General features: G+C 40.4%; 1 non-coding gene across 1 annotated transcript; it reads left to right on the forward strand.

The window, feature by feature from the left end:
* Positions 1-5,261: 5,261 nt before the first annotated feature.
* Positions 5,262-5,369, forward strand: LOC112804526 (small nucleolar RNA R71). The gene has a single exon (XR_003203138.1). It is a non-coding gene; the product is annotated as a small nucleolar RNA R71 (small nucleolar RNA).
* Positions 5,370-7,999: the final 2,630 nt, after the last annotated feature.

The following is a 7,999-nucleotide window of genomic DNA, read 5'->3' on the forward strand; positions in this document are numbered from 1 at the left end:
CTCACGGAATGGTTGGCTCGGTTGTCAGGCGAGCACTCGGTTGTCAGGCGATCAACCATGCATCGTGCAATCAGGAATCCAAGAGATATTCACCCAATCGAAGGTAGAACGGAGGTGGTTGTCAGTCACACGTTCATAGGTGAGAATGATGATGAGTGTCACAAATCATCACATTCATCAAGTTGAAGAACAAGTGATATCTTAGAACAAGAACAAGCGGAATTGAATGGAAGAACAATAGTAATTGCATTAATACTCGAGGTACAGCAGAGCTCCACACCTTAATCTATGGTGTGTAGAAACTCCACCGTTGAAAATACATAAGAACAAGGTCTAGGCATGGCCGTGAGGCCAGCCTCCCAATGATCTAAGAACTAGACGTCCAAAGATGATCAAAGGATCAAAAGAAATCCAAAGATGAAAATACAATAGTAAAAGGTCCTACTTATAGAAAACTAGTAGCCTAAGGTTTACAGAGATGAGTAAATGACATAAAAATCCACTTCCGGGCCCACTTGGTGTGTGCTTGGGCTGAGCAATGAAGCATTTTCGTGTAGAGACTCTTCTTGGAGTTAAACGCCAGCTTTAGTGCCAGTTTGGGCGTTTAACTCCCATTTGGGTGCCAGTTCCGGCGTTTAACGCTGGAATTCCTGAGGGTGACTTTGAACGCCGGTTTGGGCCATCAAATCTTGGGCAAAGTATGGACTATCATATATTGCTGGAAAGCCCAGGATGTCTACTTTCCAACGCCGTTGAGAGCGCGCCAATTGGGCTTCTGTAGCTCCAGAAAATTCACTTCGAGTGCAGGGAGGTCAGAATCCAACAGCATCTGCAGTCCTTTTCAGTCTCTGAATCAGATTTTTGCTCAGGTCCCTCAATTTCAGCCAGAAAATACCTGAAAACACAGAAAAACACACAAACTCATAGTAAAGTCCAGAAAAGTGAATTTTAACTAAAAACTAATAAAAATATACTAAAAACTAACTAGATCATACTAAAAACATACTAAAAACAATGCCAAAAAGCATACAAATTATCCGCTCATCACAACACCAAACTTAAATTGTTGCTTGTCCTCAAGCAACTGTAAATCAAATAAGATAAAAAGAAGAGAATATGCAATGAATTCCAAAAACATCTATGAAGATCAGTATTAATTAGATGAGCGGGGCTTTTAGCTTTTTGCCTCTGAATAGTTTTGGCATCTCACTCTATCCTTTGGAATTCAGAATGATTGGCTTCTTTAGGAACTTAGAATCCAGATAGTGTTATTGATTCTCCTAGTAGAGTATGATGATTCTTGAACATAGCTATTTATTGAGTCTTGGCTGTGGCCCAAAGCACTCTGTCTTCCAGTATTACCACCGGATACATACATGCCACAGACACATAATTGGGTGAACCTTTTCAGATTGTGACTCAGCTTTGCTAGAGTCCCCAATTAGAGGTGTCCAGGGTTCTTAAGCACACTCTTATTGCCTTGGATCACAACTTTATTTCTTTCTTTTCTCTATTTTTTTTTCTATTTTTTTTTTGAATAGTAATGCTTTTTCTTGCTTCAAGAATCATTGTAATGATTTTTCAGATCCTCAGTAACATGTCTCCTTTTTCATCATTCTTTCAAGAGCCAACATTCATGAACCACAAATTCAAGATAAATATGCACTGTTTAAGCATACATTCAGAAGGCAAAAGTAATGCCACCACATCACAATAATTAAACTGTTTATAAAATTCAAAATTCATGCAATTCTTTTTCTTTTTCAATTAAGCACGTTTTTATTCAAGAATGGTGATGGATTCATAGGACATTCATAACTTTAAGGCATAGACACTAATGATCACAAGACACAAACATGGATAAACATAAGCATAAAATTCGAAAAACAGAAGAACAAAGAACAAGGAAATTAAGGAACGGGTCCACCTTAGTGATGGCGGCTCTTTCTTCCTCTTGAAGATCCTATGGAGTGCTTGAGCTCCTCAATGTCTCTTCCTTGTCTTTGTTGCTCCTCCCTCATGATTCTTTGGTCTTCTCTAATTTCATGGAGGATGATGGAGTGTTCTTGATGCTCCACCCTTAGTTGTCCCATGTTGGAACTCAATTCTCCTAGGGAGGTGTTTAGTTGCTCCCAATAGTTTTGTGGAGGAAAGTGCATCCCTTGAGGAATCTCAGGGATCTCATGATGAGTGGGGTCTCTTGTGTGCTCCATCCTCTTCTTAGTGATGGGCTTGAGGTCATGCCTTCTCAATTGAACCGGCTTCCCTCTTGAATCTCTCTTCCATTGGGCGCCCTCTTCACATATGATCGTGAGGACTTGGTCCAACCTTTGATCAAAGTTGACCCTTCTAGTGTAAGGATGTTCATCTCCTTGCATCATGGGCAAGTTGAACGCCACCCTCACACTTTCCGGACTAAAATCCAAGTATTTCCCCCGAACCATAGTAAGATAATTCTTTGGATTCGGGTTCACACTTTGATCATGGTTCTTGGTGATCCATGCATTGGCATAGAACTCTTGAACCATCAAGATTCTGACTTGTTGAATGGGGTTGGTAAGAACTTCCCAACCTCTTCTTCGGATCTCATGTTGGATCTCCGGATATTCACCCTTTTTGAGTGAAAAAGGGACCTCGGGGATCACCTTCTTCAAAGCCACAACTTCATAGAAGTGCTCTTGATGCACCCTTGAGATGAATCTCTCCATCTCCCATGACTCGGAGGTGGAAGCTTTTGCCTTCCCTTTCCTCTTTCTAGGGGTTTCTCCGGCCTTAGATGCCATAAATGGTTATGGAAAAACAAAAAGCAATGCTTTTACCACACCAAACTTAAAAGGTTTGCTCGTCCTCGAGCAAAAGAAGAAAGAAGAGAGTAGAAGAAGAAGAAATGAGGGGAAAGGGAATGGCTTTTGTTTTCGGCCAAGAAGGGGAGAAGTGGTGTGTATGTTGTGTGAAAATGAAGGAGTGAAGGAGGGTATATATAGGAGAGGGGAAGGGATGAGGGTTCGGTCATGTATGGGGGGGTTTGGGTGGGAAAGTGGTTTGAATTTGAATGGAGAGGTAGGTGGGGTTTTAAGAATGATGGATGTGAGTGGTAGGGTAGGTGGGGATCCTGTGGGGTCCACAGATCCTGAGGTGTCAAGGAAAAGTCATCCCTGCACCAAATAGCAAGAAAAAACACGTTTTGTGCCAATTCTGGCGTTAAACGCCGGGCTGGTGCCCATTTTTGGTGTTTAACGCCAGCTTCTTGCCCATTTCTGGCGTTTAACGCCAGTCTGGTGCCCCTTTCTGGCGTTAAACGCCCAGAATGGTGCCAGACTGGGCGTTAAACGCCCAACAGCTAACCTCACTGGCGTTTAAACGCCAGTGAGTGCGTCCTCCAGGGTGTGCTGTTTTTCTTCCTGTTTTTCATTCTGTTTTTGCTTTTTTCATTGATTTTGTGACTTCTTATGATCATCAACCTACAAAAAATATAAAATAACAAAGAAAATAGTTAATTATAAAACATTGGGTTGCCTCCCAACAAGCGCTTCTTTAATGTCATTAGCTTGACAGAGGACTCTCATGGAGCCTCACATATATTCAGAGCCATGTTGGAACCTCCCAACACCAAACTTAGAGTTTGAATGTGGGGGTTCAACACCAAACTTAGAGTTTGGTTGTGGCCTCCCAACACCAAACTTAGAGTTTGATTGTGGGGGCTCTGTTTGGCTCTGTTTTGAGAGAAGCTCTTCATGCTTCCTCTCCATGATGACAGAGGGATATCCTTGAGCCTTAAACACTAAGGATTCTTCATTCACTTGAATGATCAACTCTCCTCTATCAACATCAATCACAGCCTTTGCTGTGGCTAGGAAGGGTCTGCCAAGGATGATGGATTCATCCATGCACTTCCCAGTCTCTAGGACTATGAAATCAGTAGGGATGTAATGGTTTTCAACTTTAACCAGAACATCCTCTACAAGTCCATGGGCTTGTTTTCTTGAGTTGTCTGCCATCTCTAGTGAGATTTTTGCAGCTTGCACCTCAGAGATTCCTAACTTCTCCATTACAGAGAGAGGCATGAGGTTTACACTTGACCCTAAGTCACACAAGGCCCTCTTGAAGGTCATGGTGCCTATGGGACAAGGTATTGAAAACTTCCCAGGATCCTGTCTCTTTTGAGGCAGTTTCTGCATAGACAAGTCATCCAGTTCCTTGGTGAGCAAAGGGGATTCATCCTCCTAAGTCTTATTTCCAAATAACTTGTCATTTAGCTTCATGATTGCTCCAAGGTATTTAGCAACTTGCTCCTCAGTGACATACTCATCCTCTTCAGAGGAAGAATACTCATCAGAGCTCATGAATGGCAGAAGTAAGTCCAATGGAATCTCTATGGTCTCAATTTGAGCCTCAGATTCCCATGCTTCCTCATTGGGGAACTCATTGGAGGTCAGTGGACGTCCAGTGAGGCCTTCCTCAGTGGCGTTCACTGCCTCCTCTTCCTCCCAAAATTCGGCCATGTTGATGGCCTTGCACTCTCCTTTTGGATTTTCTTCTGTATTGCTTGGGAGAGTACTAGGAGGGAGTTCAGTAATTTTCTTGCTCAGCTGACCCACTTGTCCTTCCAAGTTTCTAATGGAAGACCTAGTTTCAGTCATGAAACTTTGAGTGGTTTTGATTAGATCAGAGACCATGGTTGCTAAGTCAGAGGTATTCTGCTTAGAACTTTCTGTCTGTTGCTGAGAAGATGATGGAAAAGGCTTGCTATTGCTAAACCTGTTTCTTCCACCATTGTTATTGTTGAAACCTTGTTGAGGTCTCTGTTGATCCTTCCATGAAAAATTTGGATGATTTCTCCATGAAGGGTTATAGGTGTTTCCATAGGATTCTCCCATGTAATTCACCTCTTCCATTGAAGGATTCTCAAGATCATAAGCTTCTTCCTCAGATGAAGCTTCCTTAGTACTGCTTGGTGCATTTTGCATTCCAGACAGACTTTGAGAAATCATATTGACTTGTTGGGTCAATATTTTATTCTGAGCCAAAATGGCATTCAGAGTGTCAATCTCAAGAACTCCTTTCTTCTGACTAGTCCCATTGTTCACAGGATTCCTTTCAGAAGTGTACATGAATTGGTTATTTGCAACCATTTCAATCAGTTCTTGAGCTTCAGTAGGCGTCTTCTTCAGATGAAGAGATCCTCCAGCAGAGCTATCCAAAGACATTTTGGACAGTTCAGAGAGACCATCATAGAAAATGCTTATGATGCTCCATTCAGAAAGCATGTCAGAGGGACATTTTCTGATTAATTGTTTGTATCTTTCCCAAGCTTCATAGAGGGATTCTCCTTCCTTCTGTCTGAAGGTTTGGACTTCCACTCTAAGCTTACTCAATTTTTGAGGTGGAAAGAACTTTGCCAAGAAGGCATTGACTAGCTTTTCCCAAGAGTCCAGGCTTTCTTTAGGTTGAGAGTCCAACCATGTCCTAGCTCTGTCTCTTACAGCAAAAGGGAATAGCATAAGTCTGTAGACCTCAGGGTCAACCCCATTAGTCTTGACTGTGTCACAGATTTGCAAGAACTCAGCTAAAAACTGATGAGGATCTTCCAGTGGAAGTCCATGGAACTTGCAATTCTGTTGCATTAGAGAAACTAATTGAGGCTTAAGCTCAAAGTTGTTTGCTCCAAGGGCAGGGATAGAGATGCTTCTCCCATAGAAATCGGGAGTAGGTGCAGTAAAGTCACCCAGCACCTTCCTTGCATTGTTGGCATTGTTGTTTTCAGCTGCCATGTGTTCTTCTCCTTTGAAGAATTCGGTCAGGTCCTCTAAAGAGAGTTGTGCTTTGGCTTCTCTTAGCTCTCTCTTCAAGGTCCTTTCAGGTTCAGGATCAGCCTCAACAAGAATGCCTTTGTCCTTGCTCCTGCTCATATGAGAGAGAAGAGAACAAGAAATGTGGAATCCCCTATGTCACAGTATAGAGATTCCTTGAAGTGTCAGAGGAAAAGAAGAGTAGAAGACAGAAGTAGAAAATTCGAACTTATCAAAGGAGATGGAGTTCGAATTTTGCATTAAGGAATAGTGTTAGTCCATAAATAGAAGGATGTGAGAAGAAGGGAAGTGATTTTCGAAAATTAAGTAAAAATTTTGAAAACATTTTTGAAAAACATTACTTATTTTTTCGAAAATGAAAGTGGGAAAAAAATAAAGTGATTTTTGAAAAAGATTTTGAAATTAGAAATCAAAGAGATTTGATTAAAAATTATTTTGAAAAAGATGTTGTTAAGAAGATATGATTAGTTTTTAAAAAGATGTGATTGAGAAGATATGATTTGAAAAACATTTTAAAAAGATTTGATTTTGAAAATTAAAAACTTGGCTAACAAGAAAAGATATGATTCAAGCATTAAACCTTTCTCAACAGAAAAGGCAGCATACTTGAAATGTTGAATCAAATCATTAATTGATAGCAAGTATTTTTAGAAAAGGAAAGAGATTGATTTTGAAAACATATGATTGAAAAGATATGATTTGAAAAAGATTTGATTTTGAAAAACTTTGAAAACCTGAAAAAAATTGCATTGAAAAACAGAATCTTCCCCCTTGTGCCATCCTGGCGTTAAACGCCCAGAATGGTGCACATTCTGGCGTTTAATGCCCAAAACGATACCTTTTTGGGCGTTAAACGCCCAACCAGGTACCCTGGCTGGCGTTTAAACGCCAGTCTGTCCTTCTTCACTGGGCGTTTTGAACGCCCAGCTTTTCTGTATAATTCCTCTGCTGTATATTCTGAATCTTCAATTCTCTGTATCATTGACTTGAGAAGACACAAAAAAAAATATTTTTGGATTTTTAATAATAAGAAAAAATCAAAATGCAACTAAAATCAAATAACCATGCATGCAGGACACCAAACTTAGCAGTTTGTATACTACTGACACTAATGAGAATGCATATGAGACTCATAAATGCTCAAATCAAGAGAATTCAAAGATCAGAGTAAGAAATCATCAAAAATTATTTGAAGATCCTTAAGACACATGAATGAATGCATGCAATTGACACCAAACTTAAAATGACACACTAGACTCAAACAAGAAACATACAATATTTTTTTGGATTTTATGATTTTGTAAAATTTTTTTGTGATTTTCAAAAATTAAGTGGAAAAAGAAGATAAAGGTATCAAAATTCTTAATGAGAATTCCAGGAATCATGCAATGTTTAGTCTAAAGCTTCAGTCTAAAGGAATTAGACATGGTCAGCCAAGCTTCAGCAGAACATTGCATTCAAGAGCTAAATTGATGAAGATCAATCAGCTTTGGTGATGATAAGAACATCACCTTGAAACACTAGAATTCATTCTTAAGAACTCTGAAGAAAAATACCTAATCTAAGCAACAAAATGAACCGTCAGTTGTCCAAACTGAACAATCCCCGGCAACGGCGCCAAAAACTTGATAGCGCGAAATTGTGAACAATACTTTTCACAACTCTTATAATCCCCGGTCATGAACCCCAAAAACTTGGTGTTCAATACCATGGCATTACACAACTTCGCACAACTAACCAGCAAGTGCACTGGGTCGTCCAAGTAATAAACCTTACGCGAGTAAGGGTCGATCCCACGGAGATTGTTAGTATGAAGCAAGCTATGGTCATCTTGTAAATCTTAGTCAGGCAAACTCAGATGGATATGGTGATGAACGCATAAAAACATAAAGATAAAGATAGAGGTACTTATGTAATTCATTGGTAGGAACTTCAGATAAGCGCATGAAGATGCCTTCCCTTCCGTCTCTCTGCTTTCCTACTGTCTTCATCCAATCCTTCTTACTCCTTTCCATGGCAAGCTTATGTAGGGTTTCACCGTTGTCAGTGGCTACCTCCCATCCTCTCAGTGAAAACGTTGCCTATGCTCTGTCATAGCATGGATAATCATCTGTCGGTTCTCGGTCAGGCCGGAATAGAATCCATCGATTCTTTTGCGTCTGTCACTAACGCCCCGCCTGCTAGGAGTT

The sequence above is a fragment of the Arachis hypogaea genome, chromosome 5 (assembly GCF_003086295.3).
Source record: "Arachis hypogaea cultivar Tifrunner chromosome 5, arahy.Tifrunner.gnm2.J5K5, whole genome shotgun sequence".
NCBI lineage: Eukaryota > Viridiplantae > Streptophyta > Magnoliopsida > Fabales > Fabaceae > Arachis > Arachis hypogaea.